Below are 23,006 nucleotides of genomic sequence, written 5' to 3' on the forward strand. Positions count from 1 at the left end.
TAGAAAAGATAAAAGTTCAGTTTAGTTTTGTTACCTATTAACCTCTTTGGTAATAAAGTTATTCTGCGTTACTTTCCGATCTTCCGTCGGATTTGCTGGACTGGGACTCTAACCCGGTACTATGCTTTTCGCTGCAAATCAGTGGGTCGTGAATAGCGTCTCGATAGTGCAGCATTATTTTGAGCAATTAATTCATGAGCCCACTCGAAGCGTAAATGGTTGCGATAGCATACTTGACCTCCTTGTACCAAATAATCCTGAACAAATAGGGAGTATCATGACGTTAAACAGGGAGTAGCGACCAGAAGGCAGTTACTGCTAGGCTGAATACCGTAACACCTACAAGTATCAAAAAGAAACGCAAAGTATATCTACGAGGGCAGTTCAATAAGTAATGCAACACATTTTTTTTCTGAAACAGGGGTTGTTTTATTCAGCATTGAAATACACCAGGTTATTCCCCAATCTTTTAGCTACACAACACTATTTTTCAACGTAATCTCCATTCAATGCTACGGCCTTACGCCACCTTGAAATGAGGGCCTGTATGCCTGCACGGTACCATTCCACTGGTCGATGTCGGAGCCAACGTCGTACTGCATCAATAACTTCTTCATCATCCGCGTAGTGCCTCCCACGGATTGCGTCCTTCATTGGGCCAAACATATGGAAATCCGACGGTGCGAGATCGGGGCTGTAGGGTGCATGAGGAAGAACAGTCCACTGAAGTTTTGTGAGCTCCTCTCGGGTGCGAAGACTTGTGTGAGGTCTTGCGCTGTCATGAAGAAGGAGAAGTTCGTTCAGATTTTTGTGCCTACGAACACGCTGAAGTCGTTTCTTCAATTTCTGAAGAGTAGCACAATACACTTCAGAGGATCGTTTGACCATGGGGAAGGACATCGAACAGAATAACCCCTTCAGCGTCCCAGAAGACTGTAACCATGACTTTACCGGCTGAGGGTATGGCTTTAAACTTTTTCTTGGTAGGGGAGTGGGTGTGGCGCCACTCCATTGATTGCCGTTTTGTTTCAGGTTCGAAGTGATGAACCCATGTTTCATCACCTGTAACAATCTTTGACAAGAAATTGTCACCCTCAGCCACATGACGAGCAAGCAATTCCGCACAGATGGTTCTCCTTTGCTCTTTATGGTGTTCGGTTAGACAACGAGGGACCCAGCGGGAACAAACCTTTGAATATCCCAACTGGTGAACAATTGTGACAGCACTACCAACAGAGATGTCAAGTTGAGCACTGAGTTGTTTGATGGTGATCCGTCGATCATCTCGAACGAGTGTGTTCGCACGCTCCGCCATTGCAGGAGTCACAGCTGTGCACGGCCGGCCCGCACGCGGGAGATCAGACAGTCTTGCTTGACCTTGCGGCGATGATGACACACGCTTTCCCCAACGACTCACCGTGCTTTTGTCCACTGCCAGATCACCGTAGACATTCTGCAAGCGCCTATGAATATCTGAGATGCCCTGGTTTTCCGCCAAAAGAAACTCGATCACTGCCCGTTGTTTGCAATGCACATCCGTTACAGACGCCATTTTAACAGCTCCGTACAGCGCTGCCACCTGTCGGAAGTCAATGAAACTACACGAGACGAAGCGGGAATGTTTGAAAATATTCCACAAGAAATTTCCGGTTTTTTCAACCAAAATTGGCCGAGAAAAAAAATGTGTTGCATTACTTATTGAACTGCCCTCGTATTTAAAAAAGATGATAATGCTCTTAACGTCTTTTTAAGAGACAGTCTCCACTTCTTCCAATCTGATCATGTAAGCATAGAAAAGATGTGGATTGATTTCAGAGATAATATCGACGGCAGTTGAGAGATATATGCCATATAAATTAATAAGTGATGGCACTGATCCCCCATGGTACACAAAACGGCTCAGATCGTTGTTGCAGAAGCAACGAAAAAAGCATGCCAAATTTAAAAGAACGCAAAATCCCCAAGACTGGCAAAGTTCTGCAGAAGTTCGAAATATAGCGCGCACTTAAGCTTTTAATAATGTCTACAACTAAACTCTGTCTCGGAATGTGGCAGAAAACAGAAAGAGATTCTGGTCATACATAAAGTACACCATTGGCAAGACGCAATCAATACTTTCACTGCTCGATACCAACGGTGAAGTCACTGATGACAATGCCACCAAAGCAGAGTTATGAAACACGGTTTTCCGAAACTCCTTCACTAAAGAAGACAAAGTGAATATCCCTGAATTCCAATTAAGAACATCTGCCAAGATGAGACACACAGAGGTAGATATCTTCAGTGTAGCAAACCAGCTTAAATCACTTAACAGAGACAAGGCCACCGGTCCAGATTATATACAAGTCATGTTCCTTTCAGAGTATGCTGATACAATAGCTCCATATTCAGCAGTTATATACAACCGCTCGCTCACAGAAAGTTCCGTACCTAACGACTAGAAAATTGTTCGAGTCACACCAATACCCAAAAAGAGAAGTAGGAGTAATCCGTTGAATTACAGGCCCATATCACTAACGTCGATTTGCAGTAGGGTTTTGCAACATATACTGTATTCGAACATTATGAATTACCTCGAAGAAAACGATTTATTGACACACAGTCACCACGGATTTAGAAAACATCGTTCCTGTGAAACACAAATAGCTCTTTGTACTCATGAAGTAATGAGTGCTATCGATAGTGAATGTCAAATTGATTCCATATTTTTGGATTTCCAGAAGGCTTTCGACACCGTTCCCCACAAGCGTTTTCTAAGCAAACTGGATGCCTATGGGATATCGCCTCAGTTGTGCGATTGGATTCGTGAGTTCCTGTCAGAAAGGTCACAGTTTGAGTAATAGACGGTAAGTCATCGAGTAAAACAGAAGTAATATCCAGCGTTCCCCAAGGAACTCTTATAGGCCCTCATTGTTCCTGATCTGTATTAACGACATTGGAGAAAATCTGAGTAGCCGTCTTAGATTGTTTGCAGATGTTACTGTCATTTACTGTTTTGTAATGTCAGCAGATGACTTATGTTTCATGACGAATTGCAAAAGATTTAGATACGATATCTGTATGGTGCAAAAAGTGTCAATTGACCCTGAATAAAGAAAAGTGTGAAGTTATTCACATGGGTACTAAAAGAAATCCGCTAAATTTCGATTACGCAGTAAGTCACACAAATCTTAAGGCTGTAACTTCAACTAAATATTTAGGAATTACAATTACAAATAACCTAAATTGGAATGTCCATATAGATAATGTCGTGGGTAGAGCAAACGAAAGACTGCGATTCATTGGCAGAACACTTAGAAGGTGCAACAGGTCTAATAAAGAGACTTACACCACGCTTGTCCGCCCAATTCTCGAGTATTGCTGTGCGGTGTGGGATCCGCATCACGTGGGACTGACGGATGACATCGAAAAAATACAAAGAAGGGCAGTTCGTTTTGTATTATCGCGAAATAGGGGAGATAGTGTCACTGACATTATACGTGAACTGGAGTGGCAATCATTAAAACAAAGGCGTTTTTCGTAGAGACCCACGATTGCGAAAACATTGTGTTGGCACCCACCTTGGAAACAAAGAACAAAGCCCAGTTATTCAAGTGTTTGATACTGAGAGTAATTATCAAAAATTTTGACAAACTGTTGCCACTGAAGATTAATGTAAGCATGGAAACTTGAATTAATTGTACCAATACCATCTTCTTTAAAGCTATTAGTAGATGTTGGGTTTTGGAAATGTTGTTTTTCTGTCCTGCTACGCGTAGGTAGAACACAGTTTGTGATCACTCACACTGGCGGACATTGGAAGAAGCAGGCGGTTTCTGTGGCGAGGATAGCAGAGTTCACGAAGCCAACGGCTAGCCAGAAGCAAAGTGCATGTAGTAGCGAAGGTTGTCGTAAGCAAGCGTAACACAGTTCACGGAGCGAAGTGAATTGGAGCACTAAACAGAGACAAGGTCAGTCAATCACTGCTATGAAGGGAGCATATCGAAGACACCAGAGAAAAGCGGAGAATTGAGGCACAAGCAGCGGCAGCTCGTGAGTGTACATCTTGGGTGTTTACAAATTTTTAGACTCAGATCAAACGGAATGTGTTAAATAGCATCTGTTGTATAACTATTATGATTACGAACAAATTTATAAAACTTCAGCCATTGCCAATAAAAATAATAGTAATATGGAAACTTGTCTGAGGAAAGAAAGGCTTGATTTTGTGAAATTTTGTTGTTTTGTACATAACTAAGTAGATATTATGGCAAGAACGAAATAACGTATAAGCTTTCACTACTCTCCATCTCGTCAGCCAAATGTTAATATTACTTAAGTTTTATCAGTCACCAAGTCTCATTTTCTGAAGCAGGAAAACGGCATAATCTCTTCTTATGAAATACACTATCTTTCCGTATAATCCACACAAAAGTTAATATCTGTCGTCGGAGAAGCCGGAAGCTGTGGGCGAGTGGTTCTAGGCGCTTCAGTCTGGAACAGCGCTGCTGCTACGGTCGCAGGTTCGAATCCTGCCTCGGGCATGGATGTGTGTGATGTCCTTAGGTTGGTTAGGTTTAAGTAGTTCTAAGTTCTAGGGGACTGATGACCTCAGAAGTTAAGTCCCATAGTGCTCAGAGCCATTTGAACCACTTTCTTTTTGTCCTCGGAGTCTTTCGCGACGACATATGTGAATAAAACATTCTCGGTTTTCAAGCCGCGTCACTTCGAATAAAACCCTAAAGCTTTCAATGACCATTTCCGTCATCGTCGTCAGGAGTTCACTGACTGCCGGGGCTGCTACGGTTTCTCGCTTATATAGGCATGATGACATCATCAGCAGCCAATCAGATAGACCCAATGTGGCGCGCGCGCCGGTAAGTCGACCAGGACAGCTAGCGGAGCTATTGCCCGTGGCAGCACCGGCGACGTCAGGTGGCGCCAGGGGCAGGCGCCACGTTTAAAACTGCCGCTCCTAAGTCGCGCATCTGTCTCTGCTTTCTTTCGATGTCCAACGCCCGCCCCCATGCCCTGCTGAGTGTGTACCCCTGGTCTCTGTTGAAATTGTTGTTGTTTAAACGAATCTCGGCCGCTTCCTTTATAACGGAATCCCAATATCTAGATGCGTGAGCCAATACTTTTGTGTTTTCGAACTGTATTTTATGTCCGTTTTCTAGGCAATGCTCCGCTATGGCCAACTTGTCAAGCTCCCTTTGTTTTATATGGCGCTTGTGCTCAGTACAACGCTCCGCAACTGTGCGAATTGTTTGTCCGATATACAAGCTGCCACATTCACAGGGTACACTGTATACGCCGGACACTCGAAGAGCAATGTCGTCTTTAACAAGGCGCAACATATCTTGTATCTTGGGGGTGGGCCGGAACACTGGTCTTAACCCATGTTTCTGCAGCAGATGTCCTAACTTACTGCTAGTTGCTCCACATTATGGCCGAAATGCAGTCCTTTTGGCCTCTTCTACTTATTAACCAGATGTCTTTCGTCGGCGGCCCTTGAAAGCGTTTGCGATGTCTCTTTTGCTGTAGCCATTTTCCCCGAAAACACGTTTTAAGTTCTGCAATTCAGACTGTAGGTGGTCGTCATCAGAGATAACAATTTCAACATAGACCAGGGGTAAACACTAAGCAGGGCATGGGGCGGTCGTTGGACATCGACAGAAAGCAAAGACAGATGCGCGCCCGCGGGAGCGGCAGTTTCAAACGTGGCGCCTGCCCCTGGCGCCACGTGACGTCACCGGTGCTGCCACGGACAATAGCTCCCACTAGCTGCCCGGGTCGACTTACGGCGCGCGCGCCACATTGGGTCTATCTGATTGGCTGATGTCATCATGCCTGTATAAACGAGAAACCGTAGCAGCCCCGGAAATCCTCGAATGCCATGCGCACCGCCTCGTCTTCCGTATCCGCCTTCCGTCCCCCACGCGCATCCTCTACGACCTCATCCCCTTCCCGCAGCTTCTCCTTTTCCTTAAACACATCTGCATACTATATATTGTCCGCCGCCTTGATCCCCCTCACCCCCTAGTGTCTCCCTTCCTCTCCATCCCCAACCCATTGCCGCGCCTCTCCACTGTGTCCCACCCTCTCTCCATCTCCACACCCTCTGCCTCCTTTCCCAACACGACTTCCACCATCCACCCCTCCCGGATGATGAGCTTCACTCTGACATCTACCCTTCCTACCAACTCTAACACCATCTTCCTGCCTCCTCCGTAGGGCTCCCTCTCCTCCCCCTCCATTCTCCTGAGCGGCTTCTCCCTCCTACTCCCCCTCCCACTCTTGTGCTCCCTTTCAGTGTCTCTGCACTCCCTTCTGCCTTTTGTTCCCTCTTCATCTCCTGCCCCACCAGTCTCCTGCCTCTTCATGTACCTGCTGACACCCCTACTCTCTTCATACCGCCGCCTCCCCTGTTGCCCCTTGATCTCTCCTCCTTTTCCATCCTCTCTGACCTCTCCCTCAGCAGGTCCCACCTAGCAGTTTTATTCTTCACTGTGTGTGCTCAAAGTGGGTTTTAAGTGTGTTGTTCTGGAGTGTTTCTAATACTGTGGCCTTTAGTGTCTTCTTTGGGTTTTAAGGATCGCCACCTGTGTTTTTTAACTTTATGCTGACTTTTTTAATTGTCCCCCCATTAACGTCTCCCTGTCAGTGTATTTTTACCTCCATTTTCTCCCCTTACTCTGTTTTATGTTCCCCTTTTTTATCGCCTTATATGTTGTTGTTGGGGTCTTCAGTCCTGAGACTGGCTTGATGCAGCTCTCCATGCTACTCTATCCTGTGCAAGCTTCTTCATCTCCCAGTACCTACTGCAGCCTACATCCCTCTGAATCTGCTTAGTGTATTCATCTCTTGGTCTCCCTCTACTATTTTTACCCTCCACGCTGCCCTCCAGTACTAAATTGGTGATCCCTTGATGCCTCAGAACATGTTCTACCAACCGATCCCTTCTTCTAGTCAAGTTGTGCCACAAACTCCTGTTCTCCCCAATTCTGTTCAATACCTCCTCATTAGTTATGTGATCCACCCATTTAATCTTCAGCATTCTTCTGTAGCACCATATTTCAAAAGCTTCTATCCTCTTCTTGTCTAAACTATTTATCGCCCATATTTCTCTTCCATACATGGCTACACTCCATACAAATTCTTTCAGAAACGACTTCCTGACACTTAAATCAATACTCGATGTTAACAAACTTCTCTTCTTCAGAAACGCTTTCCTTGCCATTGCCAGTCTGCATTTATTATCCTCTCTACTTCGACCATCATCAGTTATTTTGCTCCCCAAATAGCAAAACTCCTTTACTACTTTAAGTGTCTCATTTCCTAATCTAATTCCCTCAGCATCACCCGAGTTAATTTGACTACATTCCATTACCCTCGTTTTGCTTTTTTTGATGTTCATCTTATAACCTCCTTTCAAGACACTGTCCATTCCGTTCAACTGCTCTTCCAAGTCCTTTGCTGTCTCTGGCAGAATTACAATGCCATCGGCGAACCACAAAGTTTTTATTACTTCTCCATGGATTTTAATACCTACTCGGAACTTTTCTTTTGTTTCCTTTACTGCTTGCTCAATATACAGATTGGATAGCATCGGGGAGAGGCTACAACCCTGTCTCACTCCCTTCCCAAACCCTGCTTCCCTTTCGTGTCCCTCGACTCTTATAACTGCCATCTGCTTTCTGTACAAATTGTAAATAGCCTTTCGTTCCCTGTATTTTACCTCTGTCACCTTCAGAATTTGAAAGAGAGTATTCCAGTCAACATTGTCAAAAACTTTCTCTAAGTCTACAAATGCTAGAAACGTAGGTTTACCTTTCCTTAATCTTTCTTCTAAGATAAGTCGTAGGGTCAGTACTGCCTCACGTGTTCCAACATTTCTACGCAATCCAAACTGATCTTCCCCGATGTCGGCTTCTACCAGTTTTTCCATTCGTCTGTAAAGAATTCGCGTTAGTATTTTGCAGCTGTGAGTTATTAAACTGATAATTCGGTAATTTTCACATCTGTCAACACCTGCTTGGAACTATTATATTCTTCTTGAAGTCTGAGGGAATTTCGCCTGTCTCACACATTTTGCTCACCAGGTGGTAGAGTTTTATCAGGACTGGCTCTCCCAAGGCTGTCTGTAGTTCTAATGGAATGTTGTCTACTTCCGGGGCCTTGTTTCGACTTAGGTCTTTCAGTGCTCTGTCAAACTCTTCACGCAGTATCATATCTCCCATTCCATCTTCATGTACCTCCTCTTCCATTTCCATAATTGTTGCATCAAGATTCCGATGTTGCAGTTTCCTGAAGAGCATGCCTGCATGTGGCATTAGGCTATGAAAAAATTCTACCCAAAATAAGAACGGGAGAGGAGGCAGGGTAATTTCTTCTACATACTCGATCATACTTTCCTTCTTCTCTTTGACTGTGCTAACTGTCCGAATGTTAAACACCTATCTTGTAGCTGCTGTCTGTGATAGTATATTTTGCACAATTCCGTCCAGCACACTTGTTTTGTGCGACGACCGGGAGAAAAAAGCTGGAAAGCCGGAAAGTTTAGAATAAATATTCTAGCAGATTTGTTTATGGATGCAGCTTTTTACACGACCAGATTAAACTGATGAGCATAGCCATGAACATAACAAGCCCTAGGAATACCTGCCTAATCCGTTAATGCCTCCACCCGTAGCAGCAGCACCATAATAGCGTTGTGCGATGGCCTTTTCATTCGTTCCGACTGCATGCTTTTGCAATTCAGATTTTATCACCTTAAATATCGTCTCAGCATCCTGTGCGTCAGAGGTAAAAGAACCCCAAAATCTCTTCACAACAGAGCCATGAAGGTCGTATCTATACAGATTCACCAGTTGTTCCATATTAGTCACATATGTCGTTTCGTTCGCCATTATAATCAAATAATGCGCACTTAAAATTTCTTGTACTATTATTTCTCTGCATACATTTAGCATACAATCCAGAAGCTCATTTTGAACTGTTCTGGATGTACCTTTCAATACAGATGCCGTTGCTAAATATTCCCTCATTGAGCCGTCAATAGTACTCGTTAAATTTTCAAGCCCATGAAACACTCCTGGGTTTTCCGAGTCTTCCTTTTCATCGAGATGACGTAACCTTAACTCAAACGCCCTGCAAACTTTTATGTCTGTTAACCTGGAGAGGATATGTCTATTCCTGTCCACTTGCTCATTATGTTTCCTGAAAGTCTCTATACACACTGTCAAGCTGAGTACTGGTGTCCACTTTACCAAGCATTGAGAGCTCAGTGTCCCCATTTTTGTGTAAGTGGAAGTTTTCTTGCTTTTTTATTTTTTCAGACAAACATTCAAGATCCCTATTAGTCCACGAATTAACTTACGGGCTGAAAATCATATACGGGAAACAATACAGTGCCTGTTTTACATTACACCCACACAACGACTTATGCTTATTGTGTACCTCTTTGTTACATGTTATCTTGTAGTCACCCTTATTTGATTTTGTCATATTATCAATCAACATATCTAGTATGAGGCGCCCTAGGTCCTTTGCGACTAACTTCTGGTAATTTACTCGTAGTTTTCCGTTAGCTCTTAAAATCGATTTCACAGAGTTCGTCTTGGCATCGCACACGAAAGCCGATTCACTGCTTCGTGTCCGTATTTTCACTCGCACTGGCGTTTGTGGAAATGACTAAATTCAGGTAGTAACGCCTTAATGTCTACCAACGTGGGCACCTAACTACAGGTAAATGAAACCAACTAATATGGTGCACTCTTCTGCTAGAAATACGGAAGGATAACTGTTTGATAAAACCAAAAACTTAATATGCTATAACTCGTCCAGAAACCAACAAAATAATTTTTCCGTCCGTATAACTATAACATATACTGATGTCAGATTTAATTTTACTATACCTCGAGTGAATTGGCATATCTGACGAGTGTGCTACCACCTAACGGGATTTACGCCAATTGACAAGCGAATGAAAACAAAGGTCTGCTGTAGTGTCCTACCATCTAGTTGCACGGACATAAACTTGTAGTTGAGTGGTAAGGCACTGCTGTGCACAACACGAACCGTGCACATTGTTTATGTGATCCTAATGTATTGGACCCATAAGGCAATTACGTCACGCCAGTCGCACATGCACAAAAGCTCCTTGAAACGTGCACAACTGAAGGTGTGCTCGTGCCCCCGATTCCAAGTTTCATGCAGTCTAGAGTATTGACAATGTGGCATAGCGCGGTAGATTTACGTGCCGTGTGTTTAGATTACTGAATCTATATATCTGTAAGGGTTGTTAAAATAGAAACGAGCTGGAGGCAGTATGATAGAAGTATTGACCCTGGCTGTTGAGACACTTACCCCACTGTGACACAAGGCGGTGAATGGCTGTCTCATAAATTTCCTGGGGCTGCGATGTTAACCAGTTCCGCACGTACAGCTGGACGTCGTCGTTCGAGGTGAATCGTTTGCCGCTCAGAGCCTTTTTAAGGGGACCAAAACTGGCTAATCACAGGGAGAGAGTTCCGGGCTGTATGGAGGGTGGCCGAGAACCTCCCATTTGAATTTCTGAAGGAGTTCCGAGACTGTGTTGGTTGTATGAGACTTTGCATTGTCGTGGAGCAGAATGACCCCATGGGTGAGACTGTCTGGTCGTCTTGATTTGATCGCTTGGCGAGGGGTGGTGTCGGTTTTCGACTAACGCTGGGCATTCACTGTTGTCCCGTGCTGCAGGAAGTGAATCAGAAGGAGGCCATCTTCGTCAAAGAAGAATGTCAGCATAGGGGCAAACGATTCACCTCGGATGACACGTCCAGCTGTACATGCGAAACTGGTTAACATCGAAGCCCCAGGATTTATATAAGACAGCCATTCACCACCTTGTCTCACAGTGTCTCAACAGTCAGCGTCAATACTTCTAACATACAAGTACTGGTTTCTGTAATTATGCCTCCGGCTCGTTTTTGTTTGAACGTCCCTTATATATTACATTTAATAGAATTCAAAGAAAAATAGCCAATAAATCCTCAAGGTGTAAAAAGTTTGGGTGTTCACTTGCTCTTGTGCTCTTACACAGCAGACACCGCAGAATACAAGTGCGGGGCCGCTGTGGTTAATAGGTAGTCTCGCATCAGTGGACCATAGGAACGAGCTACGACCGTGCTATGAAACCTGAGTGTGTCTGACTTTTCCTACAAATCAACACGCGGGTTGGACAGGGAATCCAGATCACTCATAGGTAGCAAAGTTATTGTGTAGAGTCCGAAATGGGACTACGTAAGTATCCAGCGGTCGATGGTACATGGGGAGTCCATTGTTGTAATATTAGAAGTACATAGATGAGGCGGCCGGCCGGTGTGACCGTGCGGTTCTAGGCGCTTCAGTCTGGAACCGCATGACCGCTACGGTCGCAGGTTCGAATCCTGCCTCTGGCATGGATGTGTGTGATGTCCTTAGGTTAGTTAGGTTTAAGTAGTTCTAAGTTCTAGGGGACTGATGACCTCAGAAGTTAAGTCCCATAGTGCTCAGAGCCATTTGAACCATTTGAACCATAAATGAGGCACCATAACAAAATGCGTTAGTTTTGAGTGTTGCAGTTGATATAGACTTCGTCTTCATGGGTGAAAATGCCTGCTCTCTGACGTATTCCGGTGGGTGAATTTCGTGGAGGTGAAGATATCTGTCTCACGGTCTCCCTAACATCTCCAGGTCTTGATCCTGTTGAGCAGAGATATCCAACTTGCGGCCCTTGTCAAGGTCATTTACGGCCCATGGCTGTTTCCAAGACCATAATACGTAAAACAAAAGATTTTTCCTGCAATCCAAAACTGTATTTAACTCAAGTTTTTGCGAAATGGTTCAAATGGCTCTGAGCACTATGGGACTTAACTTCTGAGGTCATCAGTCCCCTAGAACTTACAACTACTTAAACCTAACGAACCTAAGGACATCACACACAACCATGCCCGAGGCAGGAATCGAACCCACGACCGTAGCGGTCGCTCGGTTCCAGACCGTAGCGCCTAGAACCGCTCGGCCGCTCCGGCCGGCCCAAGTTTTTGCGAATTTTAATTCATGAAGAAAGTAAAACTATTCGTTTATGAAGCCGACTGTGACTTCTTAAAGCGCAGACATGTGCGGTAATTGTTGCAAATTCTTTCGAGTTTCCGTTCATTGTTGAGTGCTCGGTAGCCTACGAAAACTGGTACGGGCTCTCACTCTTATACAGTCTTCGGTCTAATGAGAAACCGGCTTTCACATTGTTGTCTGATGCCATGTTGATCTACCGTGCTGATCTGTGCTGGTGATTGTGTTAAGCTACCAGTAGTTCTTTTTCCCATTGGTTTTCAAGTCCGTATCAAAGTGAAGGTGGTTGTGGCCTCTTCATGTACTAACGAGGGTAAAAGAGTTTCGGAAGAAGGCAAGTCATTTCAGTATTTCTTTGCTGAAGGAAAAAATAAACTTTCAGGGCAACAGTTACTTTTTAAGAAAATGTCCTCAGAGTGCAGTTCATTTGGTCAGTTCGAGTTACATTCTTGCGGAAATTATTGCAAAACAATCAGAAACACTATCAGATGATGCATTTGTCCAAGAATATCTTGAAAGCGTTGCTGATATTTTAGCCCTTAACAAGAAAGCATAATTTTCTGAATTAAGCTTACCACGACAGACTGTAGCTTCCGGACCATTATCCACCGCTGTAGAGAAAACTATAAGGTGGCAAGCCTCATAGTTTGAATTTTATTCTCTGGGACTCAGAGTTCTGATGTAAGCGTTACTACACAGTTAGGAACATCCGTGAGGGGTATCGATAAAGAATTCAATGTTACAGTATTGGGTGCTTCAATGCCTCTTGACACCTCAAAAGCCGATGATGTAATGGAGGGCGATGCTACAACCATAAGTAGGCTTGGTTTGAAACTTGAAAGTCTGTCAGCACCAACAACTGATGGAGCTCCTTCAAGTGCAGGAAGGCGAGAAGGATTAGATGAGTCACTCCAGTCAGAAGCAGCTAAGGCGGGAAATAAAAGGGCCGATCAAAAAGTTTCCGTTTGAGGGCGTTGCTGCAGCGTATATGCAATGTAGCGCGACTCTGATGCTGGTATATAAGTGACGACATGTAGACAAGGAAATACTGTGGTATTCGTGTCTTTCCGATGTACGTTCGGCAAATGGTGTAACGTGAACTATGACAACGTTAGTAGCATATGCGTCCAAACAGGACCAACAAGCTGTTATTCTTTGCTTGGCTGCCGAAGGACAAACACCAGTAGACATCCGCCAGAGAAGGAAGGATTTGTATGGGGCAACACGTCTGTCGGAAACCGCTGTTACGGAATGGTGGCCAAGTTCCGTGCTGGTTACGATACTACACGAGACGGAGGTCGATCTGGGCGACTCAAATGCGAGATACTCAAGCTCCTGTAGTCCTGATCTCTCCCCACGCGATTGTCACGACTTTCGTCCCTTAAGAGAGGCCTTGAAGGATCGACGATTCCTACAGAACGAGGAAGTGCAGCAGGCAATTACGGACTTCTTCACTCAGCAGGACACGGTGTTCTACCAAATGGGTTTATTCAAGGTGATGTATCGATGGGATGATTGCCTCAAGGCTCACGAAGATTACGCCTGACTGACATACCGATTCTGGACTGTACGGCCTTCTGACGGAAACTTTTTGATTGCTTCTTATAATTCTCTTATGCTGTATCACTGATTAATTCAAAAAGAAAACTCTTGTGCTAAATCTTCATACATAGTGCTGGAAAGTTGTCACTAAAGTAGGCGATTTCATTCGTACTCACGGTTTGCTGGCGCAGAGAATTCGTTTAAATGTTTACAGGTCGTCGATTCAGAATGTGGAGGCTTGTTCGTTATAATGACATTGTTTGGTCGAGCGGTGCCAAGATGTGGAAGCATCTCGAAGATGAATAATCAACATCGCTGACCGAAATAGAAAACCCTGTTATTGAATTTAAAGACACACAATGGATGAGTGATTTTTTTTCTGGGGATGTAGCAGCTGATCTGACTGAACTAAACGTACATCCCGAAGATACGTGCTGTGGAGAGATTCGAAACAAAATTTATGAATTTATAAAAAAATTATAAGGAACAACAATTTCGTGCATTTTCCTTTCCTGTAGAAATGTACTAATAAAAATTCTGACAAATATTACCCATCATATGTGTACTAAAAATCGAATTCAACAGTAGGTTTAGAAGCTTCAAAAAATAAAGCGAACTTCAGCATCTTTTCTGACACTGTTTCTCCTAGGATTTTCAGTGGTACATGTCGATTTTCAATGTGACTGATACTTGCAGAAAGAGGTTAACAGCGTACGTCTATTAAAATTTTATCGCAAATATGTCCTCAGAGAAAATATCCCAGCGTTAAAAGGAGGCTATTACGTTTCAACCTCCGGAGTTTCCACGCATTTCCTGTTCTTTTTTTTCTGGTAGTGCTTCTCATTTGCTAATTTTTTCTCTGTGGGAGATTTTGTTGAAAATGTCTGATGCAATAACATGAGCCTTTTCTAAATCCTTTCTGAACCTCTGGATGAAGTTTGAGGTTTTGACTTGTCCTATGTTGGTCGTAATTTTGTGAAGCAGTCCTGTTATTGCAAGTTTGTGGATATGTCCATAAAACTGCAATGTTCTTTTCTGATGTCTGGCGTGAGACTTTGCCGGATGACTTTGTTTAAATCCTGATTAAGGACAGTAGAAGACAGGCCGTCGCCCTGCTGAACATAGATTTTGATCAGAAATGGTTCTGACACCTGTCCCATATGTATCTAAAGCTAGTGTTTTCCAGAAGGAAGTATGTTAACTGCATAACGACTTCTACAAACACTGGCATGCATTTGGAAAACTCACTTCGAGTTGACACTACAAGCTTCAAACTACATATTGGAAATCTTATTCGGAGAATCATTGCCAAATCTCTCTTGAAAGGTAACATTTAATGGAATATAATCAGACGCTATTTCTTTCTGTGGTGTCACCGCCACACACCACACTTGCTAGGTGGTAGCCTTTAAATCGGCCGCGGTCCGGTAGTATACGTCGGACCCGCGTGTCGCCACTATCAGTGATTGCAGACCGAGCGCCGCCACACGGCAGGTCTAGAGAGACTTCCTAGCACTCGCCCCAGTGGTACAACCGACTTTGCTAGCGATGGTTCACTGACTACATACGCTCTCATTTGCCGAGACGATAGTTAGCATAGCCTTCAATTACGTCATTTGCTACGACCTAGCAAGGCGCCATTACCAATTACTATTGATGCTGTACCGTCAAGAGCGATGTTCACCATTTATGGATTAAAGTTAAGTATTCCAGCAGCTACGTACGTTTTTTGCTAAAGTCTAATTTCCTTGTTTTGTTCCAGACCTCACGCCAGCCTGCGTGAGCTAAAACGCGTGCCTTTCGGCTTCCTCTAATAAGACGGGGTTGGCTCTCTTGCCGACCCACAACACTTTCCTTTAACTTTTATATTGAAACAGTTACTCCCATTATCATGAGGATCGTTCAATAAGTAATTCAGTACGTTTTCTTCTGGAGGCAGATTGGCTTTATTCAGGGTTCCAATACACAATATTATTCCTCTCTCTTTTGGCTACAAAATCTTATTTTTCAGCATAATCTCTGTGGTGTCACCGCCAGACACCACACTTGCTAGGTGGTAGCTTTAAATCGGCCGCGGTCCATTAGTACATGTCGGACCCGCGTGTCGCCACTGTCAGTGATCGCAGACCGAGCGTCACCACACGGCAGGTCTCGAGAGATTTACTAGCACTCGCCCCAGTTGTACGGACGACGTAGCTAGCGATGCACACTGTCGAAGCCTCGCTCATTTGCAGAGCAGATAGTTAGAATAGCCTTCAGCTAAGTCCATGGCTACGACCCAGCAAGGCGCAATTAGCATGTATCTACAGAGTCTCACTTGTACTGTCAAGAGCGATGTACAACAAGGATGGATTAAAGTTAAGTATTCCAGAAGCTACGTACTTTTCTTTATAGCATTCATTACGTATCCTGTTTCAGACGTCTCTAGCCTGCGTGAGTTTAAGCGCGTGCCTTTCGGTTACCCGTGACTGTGGACTGGCTGTCTTGTCAGTTCACAACAATCTCCATTCAATGCCCGGTCTTACGCCACCTTACTGGGAGGGCCCTTATGACCGCATGACACCAGTCTACTTGTAGGCACCCCTACGACTTGCTGTATCAGTAACTTCCCTATCATTCACACACTGCTTCCCGCGGAGTGGATCCTTCATTGCGCCAAACTCGTTGCTCTTTACGGTCTTCTGTCATTTGGCGAGGAATCCTGCGAGCACACACCTTTGAGTACCCCAACTGGTGGACAGATCTGTGAGCACTACCAACAGAGACGTCCAGTTGTGCAGCGTGGTGTTTCATCGTGATCCGTCGATCACCTAGAATGAGAGTGTCCGCACGTTCCAACATTGCAGAAGTCACAGCTGTGTGCTGCCGGCCGGCACGGGGTAGATGAGACAGGTTAGCACGACCTTGCTACAGTGACGACAGAGGCCTCGCCTAACGTCTCACCGTGCTTTTGTTCGCTGCCAGGTCTCCATAGGCATTATGCAAGCGCCTATGAATATCTGCAATGCTCTGGTTTTCCACCGAAAGAAACGCAAAGACAGCTCTCTGCATGGAACGCACCTTCGTTAAAGACGCCATTTTGAAAGCTACATAAAATGCCGCCACCTATCGGAACTTCATGAAACTAAAGGAACTGAAGCGGGAATATTCCACGCTGTGCCAAAACAAATCCCGCATTCTTTCAGCCGAAACCGGCAGGGAAAAAATGTGTTGTAATATTTATTCAACGCCCCTCACATTTAAGTTGAACTGTTCCGTTGTGGCCAGAGAATAAATTAATATAAGGATACTGGCTGTCTCGCGTAAGCAACAATGTTTTGCCACATCTTGCCAATTTCTTCATTTAGTTATTTTGAAACCCCAAGCTTCTAAAAGACGTGGTTACCACAATAATAGCATAGAAAGCTCAAGCTCCGTGTGCTGGCCTTGTTGGTAGACTCACAAGGGAACCTCCCCATCGCACCCCCCTCAGATTTAGTTATAAGTTGGCACAGTGGATAGGTCTTGAAAAACTGAACACAGATCAATCGCGAAAACAGGAAGAAGTTGTATGGAACTATGAAAAAAATTAGTAAAATATACAAACTGCGTAGTTCATGCGAAGATAGGCAACATCAAGGACACTAGCAGGCGAGGAGCGCCGTGGTCCCGTGGTTAGCGAGAGAAGCTACGGAACCAGAGGTCCTAGGTTCAAGTCTACCCTCGAATGGAAAGTTTAATTTTTTATTTTCAGTTTATGTGACAAACTCTTATGTTTTCATCACTTTTTTGGGAGTGATTATCACATCCACAAGAAAACCTAAATCGGGCAAGGTAGAATAATCTTTTTACCCATTCGCTAAGTGTACAAGTTAGGTGGGTCGACAACATATTCCTGTCATGTGACACACATGCCGTCACCAGTGTCGTATAGAATATATCAGATGTGTTTTCCTGTGGAGGAATCGGTTGACCTATGACCTTGTGATCAAATGTTTTCGGTTCCCATTGGAGAGGCACGGTTTTGCGGTGCGGTCGCAAAACACAGACACTAAACTTATTACAGTGAACAGAGACGTCAATGAACGAACGGACAGATCATAGCTTTGCGAAAATAAAGAAAGTAAAATTTTCAGTTAAGGGAAGACTTGAATCTAGGACACCCCGTTTCGCAGCTACTCGCACTAACCACGAGACCACGGCGTTCCTAACCTCACATTTTCCTTGATGCTGCATATCTTGCAAATGGACTACTCAGTTTGTATATTTTACTAATTTTTTCATAGTTCCACACAACTTCTTCCTGTTTTCTCGATTGATCTGTGTTCAGTTTTTCAAGGCCTATCCACTTTGCCAACTTATAAATAAATCTGAGGGGGGTGCGATGGGGAGGTTCCCTTGTCAGTACCGACTGGCTGTCACGTTACCCTCTGCCACATGGCTTTATTTGCATGCTGTGTGATGGGGAATTGTGTTAGCACATCTCTCTCCCGACCGTTGTCAGCTGCTTAGATCGTGGAGCCGCCGCTTCCACTCAAATGGCTCCTCAGCTGCCATCGCGGGGCTGAGTGCACTCGGTTCCAGTCCTTCCAATAAGGAAAAATCCATGGCGGTGTCGGGAATCGAACCCGAGTTCTACATAGGGCAGTCAAAAAGACTTCCCCATGGGCTATGGAGGTGTACAGCACGCATTTACAATGTATCAGGAAGTTTCATATTGACACGAAGACTGACATAACAACTGAGTGGTTAACTTGGACTGGGCAGGCATTAGCTGTTACCATGTTCCACATTTATCATTGGCCTCACACACATTTGTGAGAAAATCATCTGTGAGGAGGCCAATAGACTAGGAAGAATATCAAACTACAAGCCGCCAGCCTATCCGGCCGCGAGAGAGACTGGGAGAAGCCATATATCATGACAATGGGGCGTTCCAAGGTGATGAGCCTTGAGGAGGACTAGGAAGAATTATCTGAGACCATGACAGCCATATTTCTGCCAGTCTCTTCAGCCTTGTAAGGGGAAAGAAGGACAGAGGCCGATTCACACGGGCTTCAACGGAACAGAACGGAAGGCAAGGTCGCTGTCAAATGTTGGATTGTTTACCCTAGATAGTACGTCGACGCAACGACACTTCGTTTAGCTCAATATCAGAATGAATGTGTGGTTATGTGGCTCCGTCCGTGGCACAAAAAGTCGTTATGTATTTCAGAAAAGTTTATTAAAGGTCGAAGAAAGATTTATAGGGATACTACTATCAAAGCCTGTATGGTAAACTGCTGGGAAGAGGGGCAATAGGAAAATGTCGTCCAAAGATGCTTAAAACATCGACATTCACTTGCTGTAGGAAATATAGATATGCAAAGAAATCAGGCAATATATACAGCCTTTTTACCATATCCGTTGTTATTTGTCTTCACAGGCATCAAATAATCTTGAGAGCAAGTGTTTTTTTGACTTGTAAAGAGTTGACTTTTCACTGTTAAAGAAGCGTCAAGTAATGAAAGTTGTTTCATCAATTTATATTCTTATTTATGCACCGTGTTGACGTTTTATGTGTCCAGGTATTGTGAAACCTAACAAATTTTTCTGATGTAAACATCTGGCCGTCTTTTTGTGAAGAATACTGAATAGAGAAATATCAAAGTTCACATGCAATCTTTGCAATTTGTCTCTAAAACAAAACCAACAATAATTTTAAGACAAAGAGGATATAAGAGTTAAAAAACCCACTATTACACAACAAGTGAGCGTGGCAAGATTAGCTTAAGTTCCTGTGATAGCAGACGAAGCCACAAAGCTCCCTGAGAAATCTTGACGATGACCTCTTGTTACGTCCCGTTGATGACGGCCTGAGTGACTACCACCATTTAAAAGGCATTGTCAAAATTTTCGACGTTCTGTTGCGTCCAGTATGAAACGACCTTAAAGTGTGTGTGTGTGTGTGTGAGCGCGTCTGTTAACAGCTATGTGGCCAACATATCAGTTGACAAACGATTGACGCCTTTCGTCAAATAACATTGGACAATTTCTAACGTCAGAACCAAGGAAGTTTTGGGACCTCAAAAAAGCTGTTTCTCAGAAATAGGTTCGATTGCCGGTATGGCTCCTGAATTATCTCACAGAAAGCATGCCACATCTATAGCAAGCACGCCTGCCAAATAGAGATAACCGTGTTACCTACCACATGTTTTTCGTTGCAGAAAAGTGTTTCTGGTTTGCTACTTTTTTAAAATGTGTATCTTTTGCGTCAGAACTTTCTTAAATACATGTGTAGGACACATTTGTGTACCTAATGCTTTATGACTAACTTTCTTTTCTTCTGAGATATTCAGGATATGTGCTCTCACCTTTTGATTATGCTTATCTTTTTGGATATTTCGTGTAGCTCTAAGTTTGGTTTAGACCCATTATCTGGCATTTCATCGTATTAACTTTTAAGTTCTCGCGTGACGACAAGTAATATGTACTCGCAGAGGGTGTGTTCGACCTGGGCACAAATTAAGGTGAATATACAGGGTGGTCCATTGATAGTGACCGGGCCAAATATCTCACGAAATAAGCATCAAACGAAAAACTACAAAGAACGAAACTCGTCTAGCTTGAAGGGGCAAACCAGATGGCGCTATGATTGGTCCGCTAGTTGGCGCTGCCATAGGTCAAACGGATATAAACTGCGTTTTTTAAAATAGGAACCCCCATTTTTATTACATATTCGTGTAGTACGTAAAGAAATATGAATGTTTTAGTTGACCACTTTTTTCGCTTTGTGATAGATGGCGGTGTAATAGTCACAAACGTATAAGTACGTGGTACCACGTAACATTCCGCAAGTGCAGACGGTATTTGATTCGTGATACATTACCCGTGTTAAAATGGACCGTTTACCAATTGCGGAAAACGTCGATATCGTGTTGATGTATGGCTATTGTGATCAAAATGCCCAACGGGCATGTGCTATGTATGTTGATCGGTATCCTGGACGACATCATCCATGTGTCCGGACCGTTAGACGGATAGTTACGTTATTTAAGGAAACAGGAAGTGTTCAGCCACATGTGAAACGTCAACCACGACCTGCAACAAATGATGATACCCAAGTAGGTGTTTTAGCTGCTGTCGCGGCTAATCTGACATCAGTAGCAGACAAATTGCGCGAGAATCGGGAATCTGAAAAATGTCGGTATTGAGAATGCTACATCAACATCGATTGCACGCGTACCATATTTCTATGCACCAGGAATTGCATGGCGACGGCTTTGAACGTCGTGTACAGTTCTGCCACTGGGCACAATAGAAATTACGGGACGATGACAGATGTTTTGCACGCGTTCTATTTAGCGACGAAGCGTAACTCACCAACAGCGGTAACGTAAACCGGCATAATATGCACTATTGGGCAACGGAAAATCCACGATGGTGCGACAAGTGGAACATCAGCGATCTTGGCGGGTTAATGTATGGTGCGGCATTATGGGAGGAAGGATAATTGGCCCCCATTTTATGGATGGCAATCTAAATGGCGCAATGTATGCTGATTTCCTACCTAATGTTCTACCGATGTCACTACAAGATGTTTCACTGCATGACAGAATGGCGATGTACTTCCAACATGATGGATGTCCGGCACATAGGTCGCGTGCGGTTGAAGCGGTATTGAATAGCATATTTAATGACAGGTGGATTGGTCGTCGAAGCAGCATACCATGACCTGCACGTTCATGGGATCTGACGTCCCCGGATTTCTTTCTGTGGGGAAAGTTGAAGGATATTTGCTATCGTGATCCACCGACAACGCCTGTAAACATGCGTCAGCACATTGTCAAAGCATGTGCGAACGTTACGGAAGGCGAACTACTCGCTGTTGAGAGGAATGTCGTTACACGTGTTGCCAAATGCATTGAGGTTGACGGACATCATTTGAGCATTTATTGCATTAATGTGGTATTTACAGGTAATCAAGCTTTAACAGCATGCGTTCTCAGAAATGATGAGTTCACAAGTTCGACAAATTTCCATCTTGTAACTGTCACATAAGTCCAGTGCATAGACGTTTAGAAAGTTAAAGACAGCAAGGAGTCATCTCCTTATTCTATGGCCGACACTATAACTGATGCATAGCTAGTCATAATGTGACCATTCCTCCCTTAGTGCATTTGTAGAAAGTCACAGTTTCTGGCTTTTTTATCGGGACCTGTCTCTGCATCTATCTTGGTATCACTGTGCATTGATGGTCTTTACACTATTAAGATTTTCTGAGAACATAGAAATTATATGAATGATTGGTGTCTGTTCTTTCGGAGATGTCCTAAAGAACAGACACCAGATATTATACGTAAATTGAAGGGGATCACTGCTGTCAGCTGCAGTGTGACATTAAGCGAATCAGCGGCGACGAGCGGAAATGTGTACCGGACCGGTATTCGAACCCGGGATCTCCTGCTTACTAGACAGGTGCGGTAACCACTGCGCTATCCGGGACACAGTGTTATCGCAACTGCACGGACTATCTCGGCACGCCTCACAGCTGATCCACACTCCACACACCACGCAGAATAGATGGCGCATGGTTGTAGTGTGGATTGGCCGTGCAGTTGCGAGACGCTGTATCCCAGATGGCGCAGTGATTAGCGCACCTGCCTAGCAAGCAGGATATCCCGGGTTCGAGTCCTGATCCGGGAGATATTTTCGCTCGTCGCCGCTGATTCCGCTTAATGTCCCGCTGCAGCTGACAGCAGTGATCCCCTTCAATTTAAACACAAGAAACAATGCACGATTATTTTTTGATACCAAGCAAACTTGGACTCACGTTCCTATATTTACTGGGTAGGAATTCAGCAGGGACTTCACACTAATTTTTTCATAGCGTTTCCCCTAAAGTCAGCTTCACTTCCAGCAATGTTCTGGCAATTGGGGCAGTGGCGTACCAATTATCAAATACTATGTTCCTTCCTGAGTTTGTAATGTGAGGAACAAGACAGTGAACAACATCTGAGCGATTATTAAAAATGGTTCAAATGGCTCTGAGCACTATGGGACTTAACTTCTAAGGTCATCAGTCCCCTAGAACTTAGAACTACTTAAACCTAACTAACCTAAGGACATCACACACATCCATGCCCGAGGCAGGATTCGAACCTGCGACCGTAGCGGTCACGCGGTTACAAACTTAAGCACCTAGAACCGCTCGGCCACACCGGCCGGCTGAGCGATTATTAGACTGCCTGAATGGACCATCACGCTGTGTTCCTGCATATACCTCAAATGTGTGCAAGAAGAAAGTTCTAGACTTTACTTTGCCAAACACTTTTATTCCAGATTTCGTAGGTTTTTTTCTACGCAAATGCTGTCTACATAAGCAATGACCCTGAAATGGAATGTGGCGCTCATCAGTCGTCAAATAATGATCT

General features: G+C 44.1%; 1 non-coding gene across 1 annotated transcript; it reads left to right on the plus strand.

Moving 5' to 3' along the window:
• The first annotated feature begins 22,205 nt into the window (after positions 1–22,205).
• Positions 22,206–22,278, plus strand: Trnaa-agc (transfer RNA alanine (anticodon AGC)). Its single transcript has one exon. It is a non-coding gene; the product is annotated as a tRNA-Ala (tRNA).
• The last annotated feature ends 728 nt before the right edge of the window (positions 22,279–23,006 follow it).

This window comes from Schistocerca nitens, chromosome 4 (assembly GCF_023898315.1).
Source record: "Schistocerca nitens isolate TAMUIC-IGC-003100 chromosome 4, iqSchNite1.1, whole genome shotgun sequence".
Lineage (NCBI taxonomy): Eukaryota > Metazoa > Arthropoda > Insecta > Orthoptera > Acrididae > Schistocerca > Schistocerca nitens.